The 21545-nt window shown below is 34.6% G+C and overlaps 1 protein-coding gene across 8 annotated transcripts in view; it reads right to left on the bottom strand.

Moving 5' to 3' along the window:
* Positions 1–21255, bottom strand: part of LOC306877021 (uncharacterized protein) — a 33587-nt gene extending 12332 nt beyond the window's left edge. For 4 of the 8 annotated variants that reach the window (XM_079428536.1, XM_079428538.1, XM_079428537.1 and 1 more), the window contains exon 1: positions 20893–21248. The gene's annotated coding sequence lies outside the window, so the exon portion shown is untranslated. Of the gene's footprint in view, positions 1–20892 lie in introns of all 8 variants that reach the window. The other 4 variants (XM_079428542.1, XM_079428541.1, XM_079428540.1 and 1 more) reach the window with 4 other exon arrangements.
* Between the last annotated feature and the right edge of the window lie 290 nt (positions 21256–21545).

Below are 21545 nucleotides of genomic sequence, written 5' to 3'. Positions count from 1 at the left end.
CACTTGTTTTTTTTTTTTTTTTTTTTTATTCTGTACAGATGTATACTAGCGCCCCCTATATTTAACAACGAAAACCCAAATTCTCAGAGCACAAGTATAACTCAAATATATTTTAGACTTTTTCTAAGTATGTCAAGTATATTTTAATTTTATGTATAATTCTGAGAAGTACATACCAAGTAGACTAAAAGTATAATTTCCTATTTTTATTTTAAAAGAAGTATGCTAATAGCCCACTTTAATAAACATCTTTTTCATAAGGGTAATTTTATAGCTAGCATTTTGTCAAATTAAATAAATCTTTAAAAAGGTTTTTGCAGATTGATTGGAAAAAAATAAAACAATCATGAAGGCATGGTAAAAAGTTTCCCAAATACTTCTTAATTTTATTTTTACTTGTATCATATCCTAATGTTTGTTCATGCATGTGTCTACTAAATCAATGCTTTGCTTTCAGATTAAAACATTCCCTCTGCTGACAGTACAGCTCTATTCTGAGCTGTTTGCAAACACACTAGGGACTCGCGTCTGGCTTTTGTGGTGTGTGTATGTCTGTATATGTTGACAGAACGGCCGAGTAGAGTCTCATAAATCTGGGGTCATGCTTTCAGGCCTTTGAGAAAGAAAACAATGGGTATAGGGATAAATCTACCAGCATCACCTCTTTGATACGCTGGCAGATCATTGCTTATTTAGTTAACTGTCACTGCCGTACTAAGCTGAGTAATATCTCTTTTCTTGAACAGTGTGTTTGTGTATGTGTGAGGCCACATGACCCCACAATCCATCCCAAAATGCCTAAAAATGGTTAAGGGAACACACTAAAACAAATCTGAGTAAGGTCTTCTAAATAGGACCTACTGTATGTTGCTTCTTCTACCATGCAGTAAACTGCTGTGACTTGACTTGAATCTGTCAGCTACACTGTTATTTGAGCTTAACATCTGAAGTAAATAATGTCAATGATATTGCCTGTAGTCCACCGAAGACAAACTTTGTAGACCAAAGGCTGTCAGCAGTCCATCATCACTGTGATCATCTTTGCAGTGTCCCTGAAGCTACTCTGTCATGCAAGTACATCTATTTGAAAAGAGAGAGACTAAAATTTCCAAACTGATTCTTAGCTTGCATGTGAGTTTATGGATTTATAAAAAATCAAGTTTTGACAAGGCAGCAGGGTGAACAGTAATCGAAAGTGTTGGAAAATAATTAATTTTGTCAGCTTTCTGTAATATAAAATGCAAGTTCTTCAAGCTTCTTACACCATTTTGTGAAAAAACTAAAATATATGTATATGTTTATATATAAATATATATATATATATATATATATAAAATAAAATAGATGCATCATTATAGGTTGTTCCATTTTTTTGTGGTTATTTTCAAAATAAAAAAACAAGACACTTTGGTGTAGTCATAGTTTATTAGCTTTAATAATTCATAGGTTTACACTATTTACAAACTGTTATGGTATTGTCATTTTTTGGACCTAATATATTTGAATATTGTGAAGTACTGTGGTGTGATCAAATACTATAGCAGGGTCATATGACCATTGCAGTATTTTTTCTGAGGGATTTGGATATACAGCATTGGAGGAAATCAGGCATTTTGGGGTGTAGAACAAATGTTAGAGGAACTATCTAAAGGAGTGAGTAAGCGCCTGTTTATATACTCTTATCATTGAAATTGGCCAAATTGTATGAACATGCTCCTCCCAAACTTTTCTTTAGCTATAATTAGTTAATCAGTTTTCTCCGGATGGGAGTGAACACACATTCAAATGCTTTTTGCTTCTTTCATCACTTAGAATATGTTCCAACAGTTGATACATTGATGGCTTTTTATTTTGTTTTATTTTTTGAAAAATTATAAATACATTTGTGATGTGAGGACTGGGTGTGTGTTTTAATCAGGAAGTTGTAGCTAAAATAGTTTGACGTTAAAGGAATAGCTCACCAAACAATGAATATTCTGACATTATTTACTTACCATAATGTTGTTCAAGACCTGGATGCGGTTTTATTTTTATTTTATTGTCAAAATAAAGGTCAAAATGAAGGTGAAAAAGGTACAATTAAGAACTTTTGACCACTTTTTATTGTATCATTTATTTATTTTTAATTTATTTAGAGTAGGAGAATATTTGAAGAATCTCCTCACAGTTAATTTCCATACAAATTAATTTTATTGACTGAAAATCAAGGCATACAGGCCTAAACGCACACACACACACACACTCTCTATCTCTCTCACACACACACACACACACACACATATTGTCCCTCAATAGAAAAAAAAAAGTCATCATTATGAGGTTAGCGTTTTCCTTTGCAGAGTGAAAAGATGACAAGTAGCAGTCCATTACGGTAAGTGTGAATGTGTGACATTTACTGAAATTGCCTTTAAAAGCAGAAAAAAATCATGGTCCTGCCTCTCCATTTGAAACTAAGCAGGGTGAGAAAAGTCTCACATGTGCTCCTCTTCTCCGTAATGCTGCAAATCTTGCTCATTTCTGATGAAATCCATTGAAACCACATTCAAAGTTAGTGCCAGCCGTAGGAGGTCTGCTAGCATTAGTCGAGCCAAGATGAGACTCCTCCTGAGACTGGCACGACCCGCCGACCTGGACGCACTGACCATTAACACATGCACATTAACACAAGTCATTATACCATATATATCCACACATTGGTAATGATTGAGACTAATGTTAGTAATTAACGTTAGCAAATGACTGTCCTACATTAGGGATAACAATGCTCGATTCCACATTAGACCACTAGTGTTTACTCTCTGAAGCAAATGCGTGCATTTAAACTGCACACACACACACACACACACACCTATATGAATGCTGTTTATCTGCTGGATGCGTCACAGTTGCAGAATGCGTCATGTATGCTGGTCATTAGGAAGAAGGGTGGGCCACAGTGGGATTTTAACACTAATAAACTCTAATTTTAGCTGGGTGAGCGTCTGCGTGAGTGAATAAACACACACAAAACACTCATGCTATGTCAGCAAGAGAAAAGGGTGGGGGGGGGGGGGAATGTTGGAGAGGAGAGGAGAAACTCATTTGCTTGTTAAATTTGTGTGCACTGTTGTAATTTGCAAGCCGGAGAAGAAGAGAAACAAACAGAAGCCAGTTGGCTTTGTCTGGAGATCCAGAGATGTAGTCTGCTGGCCCGAAGCCTGTGAGCAGCTCCATTTAAATCTGGACGCTTTGCAGTGTGACGGAATCCAGACCATGGTCACTTACTCGCCATTCAGCAGCTCTCTGTAATTACTGTGTCCAATCGATGTGCACGATGATGCATTTTGTGGTCTCGATAATGTCTTGAGGTTTTAGTGCATGCGTGAGAGAGAGAGAGTGCTTTTGTGTGTTTCTTTCTGTGTTTTGTTCAAATTCATGTTTTTCACTCTCTTTTTTCTTGTTTTGCATGTAAAATTACTTTAAAAATTGTTTTTCAAAAGAGCGACAATTTACAGCCAAAGTTTAAGACACATGATCTGCATGTGGACATTCAGTCAAAAATCAACTTTAATTAAAATGTGTGTCTACTGCACAATTTATTATTGTTATTTCATGTTCTTTATTTTATCATTATCATAATTTACTTATACTAAATTCAGTCACTGCAAATTCTTTGGCAGTTCTTCAAGCTTCCTACACAATTTAGTGAAAAAAAAGAAAAGATGCATCATTATAGGTTGTTGCCATTTTTGGTAATTTTATCATTATAAAAAAAGCAATTACTAGAATTAATGTAAAAATATTTGTCATGTCAATAAAGCATCTTAAAACTAAAACACTTTACAATAATGTCTCTTGTGTTAACATTAGTTAACTACATTACTACATTACATTACAGTATTTATTCATATCAATGTTTACTAAAACATTAAGAACAAAAGTTATCATATTATTTAGATTAAAAAAATATGTTAACATTAGTTGAATATGAGTATGAGCAATGAGACCTTTCTCTAAAGGTTTTTTAACATTAAGGTTTTTATTTTTTAATCAGTAACTTATTGTTTTCGTTATCATTATCATTAACTTTTATCATTAATCTTTTATAATTTCTTATATATATATATATATATATATACTGTATATATTTAAAAATGTAAATATGCCGGTGTAATGTTTTTTTTATTTTGAAAAATAGTAAATGTAATGTAGAAACAATATTGTTATTTTACAATTATAATTTTGAGGGCAATAACATCTATCTGTTGAAGGACATACAAAAGGCTTTTTTTTTTTTTGTTGCAATGGAAACAAGGCTGTAAAAGCTGTCACTGGGGTGGTATCCTTTAAAAAAAATAATAAAGTGTACCTTTAAGGTACTAAGGTTATATGCACACTTTAGATGTAAATATGACACAAATGTTTTCCTTTTGAAAGGGTAGTTTGTACCTTTTTTCTGAGTGTGAAGTAACATGAATCACATCTGAAAGTATGTCTTTATAATATAGTAGATATTTTGGTGATTATATTTTAGGGCTCTTACAACCATGGAATTGACATTTTTAATCAGATACAGTATGTTGTTCTAGTTAATCAGAATGCTGGCAGATGTGCATAAGGGACGGTAAAGGAAAATAGTCTGAATTTTTTTTTTTGTTTTTCAATTTTGTTTAATGATGCTAGTGTCAGAAAACAGCTTTGTTGTGAACTTTTAATAACTTGTAATTCGTTTTTTTTTTTTTTTTTTATTAGACATGCTTAGGCTATTGTTTTTGTCATCATCTTGATGGGTGAAAATCGTCCTTATTTTAACTTATATAGTTATGTATATTTCCCCTGACATTCAAAGTACAGAACACTGGGAGTGACCGGCCGCAGGCAGAGATTCAGTGTGCATACTTACAAACACACACAGTTTTCTTGAAATGACAGATGTTTTTTTCTTTGGACAGACAAAAGCCTCTTTTATGCTTCAGTGAGAAAAAAAATCAATTACACAACTTCTGGCTTACCACTGCACTCCTTCTAGAATGGATCAGGCGATCTTAAAAGCCAATATATTTGGTTCAGGGTCCAGCGTGAAGAGGTACAAATCTCTAATTTATTCCACCATTTTCTTTCATGGTGCTTTGCCAATCACAATGTACACGAGCATTTATTTATTTTTTTCTGTATTAGGCCTGCTATTTTTCCGGTTGAGTTGTAATAGTGCAGGTATTATATTCCAGCCTGTTTCTTTTAATCAGGGAGGTAAAGGAACAATCACTTACTCCAGCAGGATAGCCGCTAGAGAATCTCAACCAAAGTGAGATGCTTATTTGTTCAGAGTCTCAGGACCACGTTGGTTTATTTTAGCAGGCTAGGAGAACATCTAAAGTCAGCGCATAGGAAGCACAGCCCATGCACAGATCCATGTGGAAAACAAGCGTATGTGTGTGTCAAAAAAAGGGGATTTTTAGAACTACACCGAAAATGCTTAAAATGGGGTTTGGAGGGGAAAAAAGGAGGGGTGGTAAGAGAAAATGGAAGGTGCAAGCGACTGTTTTGAAACACTATATTGATGATGAATGAGCAGGGACATTACAGGAGAGAATTTGAATGGAGAAATAACACGAAACAAAAAAGAAAGAGAGGGAGAGAGGGCGAGGATGTGTTTAAATGGACTGGCGACAGACATATTTCCACTGAAAGAGGGAAACGGCATCTCTCTCCTGCTAAATAGACATGATGAATGAGGGAGAAGCTGCTTCTGACAGACATTATGCTATAAACATAACAGGGATACAAGGGGATACAAGTGTGTGTGTGAGGAGTGTATATGTGTTTCATAAAGATAATTTCCATAATAAATGGGAGAAAAAGAACAGGCCATATAAGATAAAAGACTGTTGTAAGGAACTACAGTATGTAAAGGATTTTTCTCTCTTCCGCTCTTACACAATGTTTGATACATATGCATTTTATAATGTTTCTTTTATTTTATTGTCTAAGGAAGTTGGAGCTGGTCCTTTGTTAAATTCAAAAATAGCTAACATGCTTTTATTTTTTTCGTCACAGCCATGAATCTTAATTTGCAATTCAAGATATTAGAGTGTGGAACATTTTCATTCCAGAGTATCTGATTGGACAAAAACATATACATCTGTTGTTTTCCCTGTAGACAAAGACTGTACATAACAATATATAAATAAATATATATATATATGTGTGTGTGTGTGTTAAATGTGAATTGTGTCAATGGTCAGAAAAAATATTAGCATATTAGCATGACCTCAAGACAATGCATGCTAACTACAAAACTAAATTTTGATTTGCATTTTGCTATTTAAACGTGTAAGCTAACATTCATGGACTAACTAAAACTGAATTTTGATTTTACATTATAGTTGTGTATATATGATAAAAGTTTATTTTGTTGGTGTTTAGGAAAATATTAGCATATTAGCATGACCTTAAGCTAACATACATGTAATGACTACAAAACTCGATTTTTGATGTATTTTCAATGTGTAAGCTAACATGCATGTTCTAACAAAAACTGAATTTAAATTTTCATTTTACATGTGTATATAGGTAAGTAAAAGGTAAGTTATAAATAAAATAAAAGGTAAGTTATGCTGGTGTTTAGGAAAATATTAGCATATTGCCATGACCTAACATGCATGGACTAACTACAACAACATTTTTTATTTATATTTTACATTTTAAATATATGATAGAAGCAAATTGTGTCAGTATTTAGAAGTGCCTAGCATATTAACATGACCTCGAGATAAAATACATAATACATTAAACACCACAAAACTAAATTATGATTTTCAATATTGTTTCTTGCTCTATATACGTAGCTCTCTCTCTCTCTCTGTCTCTCTCACACACACACACACATACACACAAAGGTCACCCCTCGAGGAACGTGTAGCAAAAAACAGCAGAACACATAATGCTCCACATTAAAATCAACAAGACAGACAGAATGATGCATTTATTCATCAGCTTCTTTCTGTCGTACCCCTCTGACAATTAAAACCTCCAATTATCATTGCTGGACACCCACTGATCGATATCAGCTGCCTGTTAGCTTGCCTGTAGCATTTTTCCTCTGTTTTCTCTTTCTCGCTCTCTCTCTCTGTGTATTTTTGTTTTCCATTAGAAAGGAAATGTAGGAATTTATTGCACCCTGATCAAGTTTCTCCCCTACAAACTTTAAAACCCAATTATTTTCCTCTTGTCCCCAGTGTGTGTATTGGTTTGTGCTGTGTTTATATATATGCGATGCATTTCATGTGTTTTTTCATATGCACTGGGTGCTCCACAGATTGTCAGTCTCAAGTGTATATTGTGTTAAAGAACACGCTTTGAGTTTCTGCGCTTTTATTTGTGTGTGTGTGTGTGTGTGTAAGTGTACACTCCGTTTCACAGGAAATTTACAGTGGCACAGAGATGATGGAGCAGTCCTGCCTTTTCAATGTCTCTCAACTCACCCATTAGAAGCCATTTGGGGCTTATGGGATGCATAAATACAAGGGTCAATGACAGCAGCTTTAACTCCAAACACCAAACTAACAATCTCGGTGCAAAAAAAAAAAACTATCAAACTGTTATGCCTATTATGTATTGCGGCTTGCTCTAATATCACTAATGGGGAACGGAGCATGGAGGAGCGCATGCCACATTAAAAACCTTTAGCACCCATTGCTAATTGCCCTGCATTTAATGTAATTGTTAATGCATCGAATTTAAGCCAATTTATCCCACACTGTTTTATATGGCCACGGAAACAGCAGTTGGGTGATTATATTGATGAGTCAGAGTTGTAGAGTACAGTGTTTTTCAGGGCGTATGTAATTGTGCCTGAAGAGCGGGCATATGTGTGATGCCTGACAGGAAGTGGGCAGTAAATTAAAGGGACACTAGGATTTGAGAAGAGAAATAGAGGAATAATTAGGCATCAGCAGGCCACACACATAATCTGCAGATCTCCCAGAAAGCTCAGTGCACCTCCACTGCCCCTTATTTGTTCATTTATTAATTATGTTGGCTAATTTGACAATGCTTTCAGCTACTAATAAAATGTTGTGCTTTTAGCTCCATTTAATACAATTTATATTTTAAGATTTGTCTGGGCCTACACTGTCAGAAAAATGTGGGACAAAATGTATATTTAGGAGCGCTCCTTTGTGCCTTTGAGGTTACTGCCTCAGTAACAAGTTAAAGTTACCATTTTTGCATTTTTTATTTTTTTTTCTAACAGTGTGGGCATCAGTCTCAGCTCCAAAATCTTCTTTTATTGCAAGCCTCCATTTCTGTATCTAGGAGGTCAAAGGTTTGAGACCTTAGACTAGCAAATATCCCGTTTAATTCTGAATCGTGCTCAAAGCACAAAGAAATTGTTTCGATTTTAAACTGGGGGACGTTTTCAAATGCTGATATAACAGAAGTCTAAACTAAACATATTTTGCTCTGTTCCAAAACCTAGTGTGCTCCAAAAGGAGTGTTTTGAAAGAAGAAGGGGAACAAATATTATGTCTCTTACACTCACCAAAACAGAAATATTATGAAATGCTATTACAATTTCAAATAAAAACATTTATTTCAGATTTTCTTTATTTGTTTGTTTGTTTTTTGATGAATATAAAGTTCAAAGGAGCAGCATTTATTTATAATTTTTGCAACAATGTAACAATTTTGAGCATCACTTTTGATCAATTTGATTCATCCTTGCTGAATAAAAGTATTAAGAAAAATATATTTTTTTAAAAACAAAAGTATATAAAAACTAGTTTAGTATCCCATGAACTTTATGTAGAGTGTTCCAAATCAGTCACTTATGAGGTTCCATGACTGTTTGGAAGCTGTCTATGTAGGAAGCAAAGCAGCTTTCTAGGTTTTAGAAGAGATTTACTGCCAATGAGACAGGAGTAAAGCTGAAAAGACCTGGCATTTTGTGATATATATATATATACACTGTATTTGCATCGGTTTAAAAGATCATAAATGTAAATTAGAATTTTTTTTGTATGACTGTAACAAATAATGGGTGGAAATGTTATGAAAGAACGGGTGGGTAAGATACAAAGGAGGTAATAAGACAAACTTCTTTATCCTTTTTTTCCCTCCCCTTTCACCCCATTCATTCATCTGTCTATCCAGCTGCGGCCTTTTCATTCTTCTTTTTTTCAGTCTTATGACAGCTCTGCCTCTCTTCAGACCACTTCTGCATCTGCAACGATCATCTGCTGAGATCCCTGAGTCATTTACTCTCTCTCTCCTCTCCTCCCTCGCTTTCATTAAACCTCAAATGGGATGTCATGCTTCACCTTCATCCCTCTCTTGTCCCGTGTGAAAAGCTAGACCTTTCAGAGGCGATGGAGGGATGAGAAAAAGACCTGAACACAGCACGAGAGAGGAGGGATGACCTCTCTGTTTACATTTGCTTGGTGCCACAGCCCCGCTGAGGCATTGATGTGGTATTACGGTCCCAGAGCGAAGCCGAGATAGAGAAAGATGAACAAGAGAGAAAAGTCAAGCGCTTCTCAGAGCGAATCCACAGGAGTTTGGGGTCTTTAGCCTTTTCGATCACATTTTGGAGCCACTGAATGACATCTTTGGATCCAAGTGCTCAGATCCATGTATTCCCATGCTAAAACAGCGCTTGACCTGTTCAACTTTAGCAGTGCTACAACATAGAGGCATACCGTATGAGTGGAATCCACCTGTGTATGTGTGTGTAGAGTATATCACAATCCAAAGCCAAATCACTAATCTACTCTTATTAAAGGCCTCTTACTGTGCAGTTCTCTATCTCAACAGGATGCCGGCCAAGGTGTTTAACGTCTCCACCAGACAACACCCTCTTTGTGCAGCAGCTTTTCTAATTTCATTTGAACTCTTTCTTGCTTGCCTGTGTTTCCTTTTGCTATCTGCACCTCTTACTCCCCCTAATGGACGAACGTTGGCACTGCAGGTCAGAGTTGTGGGTTTGTCCAAACTTGGGTTTGCAGTGCAACTGTATCCATCGTGCAAGGAGATCAGCTGAATTTACTTGCATCACCAGTGCTGGATATGTAGGTTTGCAGACCTTGGCCAAGATACAACCATACCATAATCATATCAATGACTGTGGTGCTTGATGCTAAATATAGCTTTGAAAATGTTAATTTAATATGTAGAAATAAAGCTTATCTGTTAAACCTAATAAAATAATCCTATATTTGTTGACTCATACCACAGCGCATTGCTTAACGTGCTTGTCCTCATGCTGTTAGATGGCCTGATGGTGACCCACCGTGCGATGAAATGAATTTAGACATACGTACACAAGCGGACCCATTCAACACTGCTGTTTGCTGCCACATATGTTCAGAATCTCAAGAGAAAATGAAGCAAAAAGTGAAACCGGTTTCCGAGTTGCGACCAACTTCTCCGTTCGGATGTTTCTTGAACCGTGAAAATGGCTGCATGAGCAACATTTCTGGTATTAAGTATTCATGACAGATCTTCTGAGATGGTCTGATCGCAAGCTTGCTCAGCTGCAGCAGTCGGGGAGCGGTGATGTAAAAAACGGAGAAAAGAAAAAATAAACCATTCGGTTTGTCCACAAATGGATTTGCTTGTTTGTGGGTAAAATCACAGGATAGTCATGATGGTCGTGTCTTTTAAAAAGGAAATGCACTGAATGTCTCTCCTGTCACAGTGCTGAGACCTCTGTTAAAAGCTTCAAGCAACACTTTATACATTATGGAGAAAATAATGGGTAGAAATAAAAGCATTCTAAAAATACAGTCTGACAGATGAATAAATAGCACTCACAAAACAAAAAAAAAACTTTTGCCATTTCAGTGTTGTTATTTTTTCATACTAGTTTATTAAGAGGTACTTTGTTCAGTAAATAATTCATAAAGTGTGAACATTAGATCAGGACAGTTGTTCATATGGACAAACACTGAACTCTCAGACATTTATTTTTTATTTTTATGAAATATAGTAATATATACTGTCATGTCTTTATACATGTAAGTAAGGCATTTTTTATCTTTTGAATAAACTTTATTTTTTAAAAATGCATAAATTTATCATTTCTATTTATTTATTTATTTATTCATAAACTGTATGAATTCCAGAATTTCTCCCTTTTGCTTAAAGCACCTTAACTGTATGAATTATGAATGACGCAAGTTTGTGTAAAGTGTGTGTGTGTGTGTGTGTGTCAATCAAATAAATAAAAAAGAATAATGAAAAGAATGGCATTAGAAAAATTCAAATCAATAATTTTATTTATTCAATTATATATGTTTATTTTTTTTACACAGAATGAGAGGGAATGTTTATCCAACCATGGAATTTGATTTTACAAGATTTATTGTCAGCTCTCATGTTGCCTTTATAAATCCAGTAATATAAAAATAAAGCACAGTCAAATCAGTGGTTTCATATTTAAATGAAGCTGAACTGTCAGGTGCTTGATGGATTTGTTTTAGTGATTGACAAATGTCTTGGAGACCAGCGCTGTTTTTGTAGATTAGAGTGTTGAGCGGTTAATGTCTGGTTTATCCCTTAATGACAGCTAATCCAGACTAATCATTAAGAGTCGTACACTGAAGTCCCCATGACATTCTTCAATTTTCTAATTAAAAGTGTAACAGGGGGTCTTCAATAAGGATATGTTAATGGTTACAATAAAAACACACAGCTTATGTGGGCAGCGGGGTTTCAGGAGCTAAGCTAGCAAACTGAATAAAGCTGCTTGTCGAAAATGCTGCCTATATCACTTGTTACACATTCTAACATATTGTTTGAATTTTGTTCAGTTTAAATTCAAATACCTCTTGCTTTTTTGTTTAGTTTTTTGCTATGTTTTGTTAGTTTTATTTTGTTGGATTTTTGTTTGTTTAATTTTTTTGCTGTTTTTTGTTTAGTTTTTTGTTTAGTTTTTTGTTTTAGTTTTAGTTTTTTTGTTTTGTTTTGTTGCATCCCTGTAGCTCAAACAGTAGAGAGTCAATGCCAGGGTCATAGTTTTGATTTTATTTATTTATTTATTCATTCATTCATTCATTCAGTCATTCATTTATTTATTTATTTTGTTAATAAGGCTTTAAAAGTATTTCATAACAATATTTATTGACTTGTATATACATGTTTGATGATAATATATATACATGCATAGACAACTTTATATATGTGTTTATATATTTTTATATTACTTTAAGTTTGTTTTTGTAAAAATTAGGTTTTGACTTTATATTTATTATTATTATTATTATTATTATTGTTGTTGTTTTATTTATAATTATCTGTTGTTGCATTTCAGTTGCTTAAGTATCTTAAGCACAGAATTACTTAGTGGAGACTAGTGGAGAAGCTTCACATTAGCATAATGAGTGTCCTTAATTTATCCATTTAAAACCTATTTTCTTACCCCAGATTGTGCTTTTACAATCTCTTTGAAGAGTGGTAATGGACTAGTTTTTGTCAGGTAATGAACTTTGAACCTTTGCTCCTGTCAGAGGAGTTTGGGACAATCCAGATTGACGGGACGTTGGGGAAAAAAAAAATGATTGGCACGGGACGCATTATCCTGCTTTCCTGCTGTAATTTCATGCGTCTCAATCCCTGCCACAGACCGCAACATAGAACCAAGAATTTAGGCAAGGGTCAAAGTGTCAGGATTAATTCAGAGGGGTAGAAAAAAAAAAAAATGGAACACCCCCACCCCCCTCGTCATAACCCTCCCTGTCCACCCGCCCGCCTGCGTTCATCTAAACCAGCTGTTGCCTTGTTGCTATTCTAGGCCGAGGGGAAATGGATCTAAAAGGCCCTGGCAGATGATGCAGCTATGAGATTATTACCATGCTGCTTACACACACACACACACACACACACATACACACACACAATGAAATGCCCTCAGATCTATGCTGCCCTCAGCTTGCATAGCAATCAACCTTCATGTTAGAGAATGTAGTCCTGATTAAATGTCCATGACTAGCTCCATAACCCTCATCATCATCTTCTTTTTCAATATTTCAGACATCGCTTCTCAAATAACATGAGAGATTTTGCTGTCATATTATATTTTTTTTTGCTATAATTCAAATTTGAAATATAAGCATTTCTTCAAGAGTTTAATATTGTTAAAAATCTATACAGAAGATATTTAATAATAGCTTTTGCTTCGGCTATGCAGCACCACAGTCTTGCCGGTAAAGTTTGTTTGAATATTTTAGAGATGGCATGAGCTCTGCCAAGGGTAAGATCACAGCTGGCATTTCCCCCCCATCACCCACTGCTGATTTAAAGCAACAGAATTGCCCATCGGTCAGAAATGTGTAGGTTCAACAGCAGGGCACGGGGACAACTTGCCGAGGGAAAGATAAAAACAGGACGAGGAAGCTAAGCTGTTATACCAAAGCGACATTGTCAGCATTATCGTGGCCTCTGTTTGAACCCCAAAAAGTCGGTCAATTATTTGGGAGAGATTTGTGCGACGATTTGATTGCTTTGCTGTAGATGGATATGAAGAGAAAACTGAATGAATAGAGACACGTTGACCCTGTTTTAACCCTACCTGCCTACCTAGAAGAGAAAATGACCACCGACCGTGAGGGTTGTTCTCTTGCCTCAGTTGCAGGGTTTATTTGTTTGCATGCTTTTAAAGACAGTCAGACACGCTCGGTTAATATACATTGAGGATTTTGAAAGTATTATTATGTTTTTACATTACTGAAAGGTTGTGTGCATGCATGCATGAGTGACGTTGCACGTTAACATTGTTTTTAATTTTGCTTCAGAGAAAAAATATTATCTCAATTGTGTCTATTATTTTGAAATAAAGGGAAATATATTTTGTACATAAATCAGAGAGCAAATAAAGAATGTATGAAACAAATGAACAGAACTTGCAGAAATGATCAAGAGACAAGTTAGTTAATAAAATATACAATAATATCAATTATACATTTCTCTATTGCTTATTTTTGTTTTTGGCATGTTGCATTTTCTGGTCATGCTGTATAAGTTGAGCATAGCAGAAATTATTGTCAAACCAAATAGTTATATATTAAAGTATTACTAACATATTTTCGATCATTTAGCATATTTAACACCCTACATTCAACAACCATTAAATAATTGTTCACTTTTACAATCGCCGTTAAATATTTGTGGATAAATGCGGCTCTAAGTGTTTTTTTTTTGTTTGTTTGTTTTAAATAATGTAATAAATTCTGCCATTTACACTTTTGGGGCAGAGATCACACCATCCAAGTATAACCACTAAAACTTGCTTAATTTCCAAAAATGAGTTATCTGCCTCATGAGTTTAGACAGACGGGTTCATGGAGAGTTCATGTGTCTCTTGTTATTGGTGAGAGATGGCAGTGCCCACAACGGAGAACTGGGGTGATGTCCCATTTAACCATTGACTATAATAATAATAATAATAATAATAATAATTTTCTATATCTTATTTTTAAATTTCCCCTCTTTTCTTTTTTGTTATATTAATATTAATATGTTATATTATTTATATTGTGTATTCATATTTACCCTGGTTAACATTCCAGACCCTTCTTCCATACTTAAATATACTGACCTTTTAACTGTGGTTCTATTATATCATTAGACCATTAAACAGACGTGATTCCTTTTGGTCATAATCTATTATAATTACAAAAATGTGATGTGTAAGCATGAAATGTGGTGTATTCATTAAGCACACATCCATAAAATCAAGCTTGAACAACAGCCAGCCCACAAGACATTTCAGTCAGCTCATGAATGCCATGTTTCCTATCATTTTGTAATATGTCTTCATTCATTCGCAGTTTGTTACAGCGTCACTTTTTTGCCAAGTTACTAAAAACCGCAAACATAAGTTGCATGTGTGTGTTTGATATATTTGACATGTCTTATAGTATTTTAACTTATTAACTTATTTAACTAATTACTGTGGCAGCAAAAGTAATTGTTTGCATGCTCATCATCCAAACCATTAAATTGGAACACACACTTTGAACACAAATCTTTTAAAAAAGCAATGAACTTAAAATCCGGTACCAACATTTGACTGGTTTTTAAAGGAATAGATCATTTAACCTATATCAATTTGGCTTTTTTTAACATAAAGTATGTTAGCAATAACATATTGTTCTAGATATATAAATATAGAAGCTCATTAATGTCGATTGAAATTCAAACATTCATTATATTCTTTGCAGAAAGTGTATACGTTCTATTTCTGTAGCAATTTAGCTATTTCAACACATCAAAATTCAGAACCCCAATAAGTGATTTCTTAACTCAAACATGCCGTGTGTTTATCGCATGTGAGCGAATGAGGACAGTTGCATGTGGTTGTGTGACACAATTCTCCCCCGCCTCTCTTTGTGGATGCATTAGAGTGATAATACCTAGAGTTCACGGCCTCCGCTTTAAAATACACAGACAGTTTCACCCCGCTTTCACAGATCCCAGAAAGAGTACGATTGAAAGAGAATGATAAAATTATTGCCCCTTTTTTTTCTTTTTTTTTGGATAAAACTATTTGCACTTTTAGTATAAAATGTAGTATAAGATGCTAGTATAAATTGTGTTTAAATATGCAATAAATTTCCTTTTTTCTTTTATTTATTTATATTACAATATATTTTATTAAAAAACACTAGAATAGAATAGAATAGAATAGAATAGAATATGTTTTGAAATTATCCGGCATGCAGTTTTTATGACCATTTTTATTTAAGAGACTACATTTGTCACACCACAGGACCAGAACAACTTTATTAGTTTAAGAAAAACTAATAAAGAAAATACACACACAAAGAGAAATGGTGATCAGTCATAGCACCTAAAATATATGCTTTCCTATATATTCATTTAAATATATTCTACAACCTTGATGTTGATATAAACACAGACGTTTAAACATTTACATGTATTCATTTAGCAAATTAATTAAACAAGTAACCAACACGATTACTTTATATTCAAAAATAACTAAATATATTTTTACTCCCTTGATAAATGACTTAAACAAATAGCCCATGAAGAATTATAGGCCCTTTTGTTTCCAGTAGCCCCTGTGCTTATGATATGAATATAATTTGGTTTTGATTAGGCTGCCAGGTAGTACAATAATGCATGTCGTGCATCACTGACTAAACTAAATACATCTCCATCAACAAGACTGTTATTTCAGTAACGATCCAGCCGATGACACAAATTGATTCAAAGCACTATTGTGAAGCCAGACCCCCTCTCTTCCATTACGTACACACACACACACACACACACACACACACGCACGCCAATCATACAAACATTTCTGAAATGCATGTATCAGTGTTCGGCTGGCTTCATAGAACATCATGGGGAAATTTTGGTTAGCTGGATCAAACAAATCCCAAATCAAGATCTAAAGCCACAGGAGGGGTGTGTGTGTGTTTGTTTGTGTTAAAAAGTGAAATAAATAAACAGTGATGCATTTGGGCTGGTCACTGCTCGGTCAAAGAGTGTGTGTGTCCTCGCTTGCTTTGCTGTCGTGCCGTGAGTGGGTTTCTAAATTCTCAGCAGCTAATGTGGAGTGAGTGTGCCGTCTACTGTACACTCTCAAAATTTAGCACACACGTCACACGAAATACATTCACACACATGCAGCAGACAAATGACTTCAATAACTGTGGCCTTGAGACCTGGCGGTTTGTCTGAATTGGATTTGTGTCTGGCATGAATCTTTTCTGTGTTTACTGATGTGCGTTTGACCAAAATTGTGAATGTAATACTTACAAGTGGTTAACGTTATGTTAGGTCAACAAATAGAAGTGTGTTAATTTGCTTTACAGTGTAGTCAGTGCGTTTGCTTGGCACCTTTTACATTCCCATAGTAAATATATATTCAGTTTATTCTAATTTTGCATGTTTTCTTAAATGTTTTATCCCCGTCATTAGAACATTTCTGCCAGGATTTTTTTCAGAAAGTTGGATATTTCAAATATTAATATTATTTTTTATTATTATTATTTTATTATATTTTTTATATAGTAGAACATTAGGCGTATTTGATAAAATTACAAAATATATATTTTTTTTATTTATTTGAATATATTTATATAATTAAGGATATGTATTGCTTCTTTTTATTTTTCATTCAGATTTTTAAATTAAAAATAAAGAGAAAATGAAAGAAATGTGAAAGTCACTTTGGATAATCGCATCTACTAAATGAATAGATGTAAATATACAATTATTCATTTTGTCTGAATGGTTTTGCAAAGCTGAATTTTTTAAATAGTAATATTGTTTTTTATAAAATAGAAAATGTTAAGCATTTAATGAAATAAACCAGAAAATACATGTGTTATCTAAATTTTGGAGACATGGAGTAACATAATATGCATTTATGTTTAGGTTGTAGTTTAAATGTCTTAAAATATATACTGTAAAGATTTTGTTTTTGTCTTTTATTCCAATTATTTTTTTCTTCCTGAATAAGTTCCATTTTTTATGATCTAGTGGCATAAACAATGATTTATTTACATAAACAATGATTGATAATATGTGGGAATATTTGTAAAATATTGTTTTTAAATAAGCTGCCGGAATTTGGTCTTCAGGTCTTTAAGATCAGGTCTGTTCCTGCTGTTCTCACCCACGCGTGGTTTGGGGGCTCCTCAGGAGAGAGATGCGTGACAAACAGGAAACAGGACCGCACCTGTTGACCTCTCTGATCAAAGCAAAATAGATTTTTGACCAGTTCTGTGAGCACCGACGATCTGTCCAAAATATATATTTAGTTCGGAGAAAGTCAAAATAATATAATTCATAATATAAAATCAGAATTAAATCTTTTTCCTTTGTTTTTTGTTTTTCAGTTTTGTTGTTTATAGTTTAGACAACAAGGTCCACTAACATTCAGTCACCTTAGAATTTTATGTATGTCCTGAAATGTTTAGTGTAATTTTAAACTAAACTAAAATAAAATAATGCACTACATAGATACGCAACCGTGAACATCTCTCGTACACACACACTCAGTCTTGCTTCTGTCGGTCTCTCCTTACTTTAAGTGCATGATTGAGAGATTTAAAATAAACAATGGAAATGATTCAGCAATCAGCATTTCATTCCATTTCCCAAATCAAGCCAGCATCAAAAGTGCAGCCTCTTGAGTAGCGGAGTGCACGCGCTCTTTTACTGTCATCACAGGCAATCATATGAAATCAGAGATGAGTGGAAAATATGTAAAATAGCAAGGAACGCAGCATAATAACAGTTTCATTGTCGTTTTACATGTTAACATACTGACCACAAGCAATTGAGACCCAAGCATGTGCAATTTGACATTTGTAATTTGACGTTTTGTCTCTCACACTATCTACAACCTGAATTTGAGTTCTGTATTTTCATAATTACCATACTGAGTATGTGGAATATTATGGAATATTAACGTTATTTAAATAATAATTTTAATTTCAAAAACTTTTTTTTTTTTTTTTATTGAATGCAATACTGATGATTTTATGCTAATTTCCAATGTGTATTATTATTATTATTATTATTATTTACAAATGTATAAATGTAATAGGCTGAAAAAAATGAGAGCAAGTATTTAACAGATCAGTATTTCATAACATATTTCAATAATTATTTGAACAATCAAAACATTATCCATGAATTATTATCCAGGTATTACTTGGTTTATACATAGCTTAAAACATAATATAATATAATAATACATTATATAATATAATAATGCATTAAATACATTTTGCCATGCTGACTACCTCAATAAACACTTTTGTACATTAAATAGTTTTAGTTTTAAACACTTTGTACATTAAATAGTTTTATCAAACTATATACAGGTTGTGGTCATCATGTAATAATTTATAGTTTTTTTTTATTATTTTATGTAAGATATATTTTTACCATTTTTTGTTGTATTGTTACTGTTGTTTTTACACATTTGTTTTATGTGATCATTAAGATAATATAATTGAATGCCTTTGAAAATTCAATTCAACAAAAAATGCATATGATTATAAAGCCTGTGTTGTGCTACGCAAATGGGTCAGGATAGCATTCTGGTGAGGAACAGTCAGGCAGAGAGAGTGTGCTGTGATGTGAGCCACTCAACCAAACTGTCCCCACCTGAGGCACACACTTGCCCGTCTTTCACCCCGTTACATAAAGTGTGCGACACCAACGCTCCCCACTCCAGGGTACGAGAGACAGAGAAAGAGAGAGAAATGTTCAGCCCAGCTTTTGGCCTGTAATTACGCTCCTCAACGGACTCATGCTATGCTGACCCAGATATGGGCTGGAAGAACTTACTGAAAAACTCTCTTAAAGTGTATTCGCTTGCCATGTCTTTACGAGAGTGTGTATATGCGTGTGACCCTGAAACCAGACCTGAACAGTAGTATTGATATGAGGCTGCCTGTGTGTAACCCGCCAGTCTGCAATCATAAAGGTATGGCTGTAATTTCTGCCGTTCCGTGATGGTAATTGCAACCTGACTTCTCATGAATGAACCACTGATTCACCCAGACCACCGTCTAATTTAGGTCTCATAAAAAAAAAAGTCAATCCGCTATAACTCATCTGATTGGTCAGATTTTTTTAACCTTTGATCCTTGCATATATCAGTCCCGTCCCATGAGAGAAATGGTAGATGGGTCCTTTTGATGCTTCTGAACGGATATGGAAATTCATCCCTGATGATACATCATTACTCAGGATCACCGCTGCAATTCATGACATTGTCATGTTCCTTCTTTTTTTTTAACCTACATTTCTAGTTTGCTTTTGTTATTATTAGGTTTTAAAATTGTTATGTAATTTTAAAAATTAAAATTGCATAACAACTAATGTTTTCTAAAATCTGCCGTGCTAAATGGTAAAACCATGAAACATTAATAAACAAAATAGCTTCTTTATAGCCCTTCAAGTGCTGGAATGTAGTTGGTGGCGTAGGCGTGGTAACTGATGGCCTAGTTTATTGTGATTAGTGCAGTTGCATTAAATTGAGAGGAGGGTGCAGAATGAGGAAGATCGATGCCAAACTTTTAGCATGGAAAATAGGTCATGCGCTTGTAATGCAACTGAACTTTTGAACCGAACAAAAGTGCTTCTATTGTCCTGACACTCAGCCCCTAAGACATATAAAAATACATCATGTTTATCAGGAAGGCTTACTGATTTATCTTTTAATACTCTTGTATTTTTTGTTTTTGTTTTTAGCAACTACAGTTATTAGTTCATCTGCAACCAACAAACAAACACCTTTCATTTTTGTAGTTTTGGTAGACACCAAAGCATCTTAAACTAGCAGAAAATGTATTTATTTATTTGTAATAAATGGCTGGTTTTGGTTGGTAATATTTTTATAGTAATTTATTTACATACTATCAAAATAAAGAATTGAATTACACAAAGACTTACTTTCAACATAAGAAAATAAAGAATTATATTGCACAATAAGAGTTGTCTTGTAAGTCTTGGCCAAAGATTTTAATAGTTTAATAGTTTTGGAATTGTTTTAAACATTGCAAGTTTATTATATTATATTATATTATATTATATTATATTATAATAGTATTAAACGTGGCAAAATCACCATTGATATGTTGGCAAAAGCTTGCACATTTATTTTATATTTTGAAGGTTGATGCGTCATTGTGAAGCAGCCCTATCAAGTGACGGCTAATTGTGTTGTGATAGGCTTCACCCAATCAGATTTGTTTAGCAGTGCTAAACTGTGATTGGATGCTGCTTCTTCCTGTTTTTCCTGAATGACCTTGTTTTTTTTTTTTTTTTGTCTCGATGGACCCGTATTTTAAAACAAGCGGCACAAAAATGCGCACGCACACACACACACACACACACACAAATCAAGATGGCAACACATGGTACCTAATTTTTCCTGCTGCGATTTCTTCCTGTATCCTCACCAGCAGAGTCGCTGTCATCCAGCACGGCCACCATCTTGAAATGACCACAGCGCCTCTTTGTGATCACGGAATTGTTCTGAGACAATTAATAGCATGTCCTCCATGTTGATTTGACAGCAGTCGCGACTCCAAAAGTTAGTTCATCGTTTGTACAATATTTTTATTCCAAACACAAGAACGTGTGCTAAAATCCCGGGACGCATTCCTTCAAACATTGTTCGCCTTTTCTTTTTATCCCTCTCTTTCTCTCTTTTTAGCCTTTTCCCTGCCACTGCATGTGTGTGTATGTGCGTGTGTGTCAGACGGCCTCATAATATCAGATTGCACAGCCTGCACTGGCCAAATGTGAATTTTATACTCTAGTGAACACAGGCTTTTGCTTTCATTAGCTCACATTCTCCTCAGCGGTGCAAATACCCTGTCGCTGTGCACAAAGGGTGGCAGACGGACCGCCGTGGATGGGAGGGGGTCTCCTGAGTTCCAGAAAGCTCTGCTCCACAGCCTCTGCCTGGGGCAGGGGGTTTGCGGTCTAATTTGTCCCATATTGCACCACCGTTCAGGCCCGGCTACTGGATTTTCTGTAGGCATGTGTGTGCATGCCTGGGGTAAATTTGG

The sequence above is a fragment of the Barbus barbus genome (assembly GCF_936440315.1).
Source record: "Barbus barbus genome assembly, chromosome: 11".
Classification (NCBI taxonomy): domain Eukaryota; kingdom Metazoa; phylum Chordata; class Actinopteri; order Cypriniformes; family Cyprinidae; genus Barbus; species Barbus barbus.
Note: the sequence above shows the minus strand (reverse complement) of the source record. Positions and strands in the feature narration are given on the sequence as shown.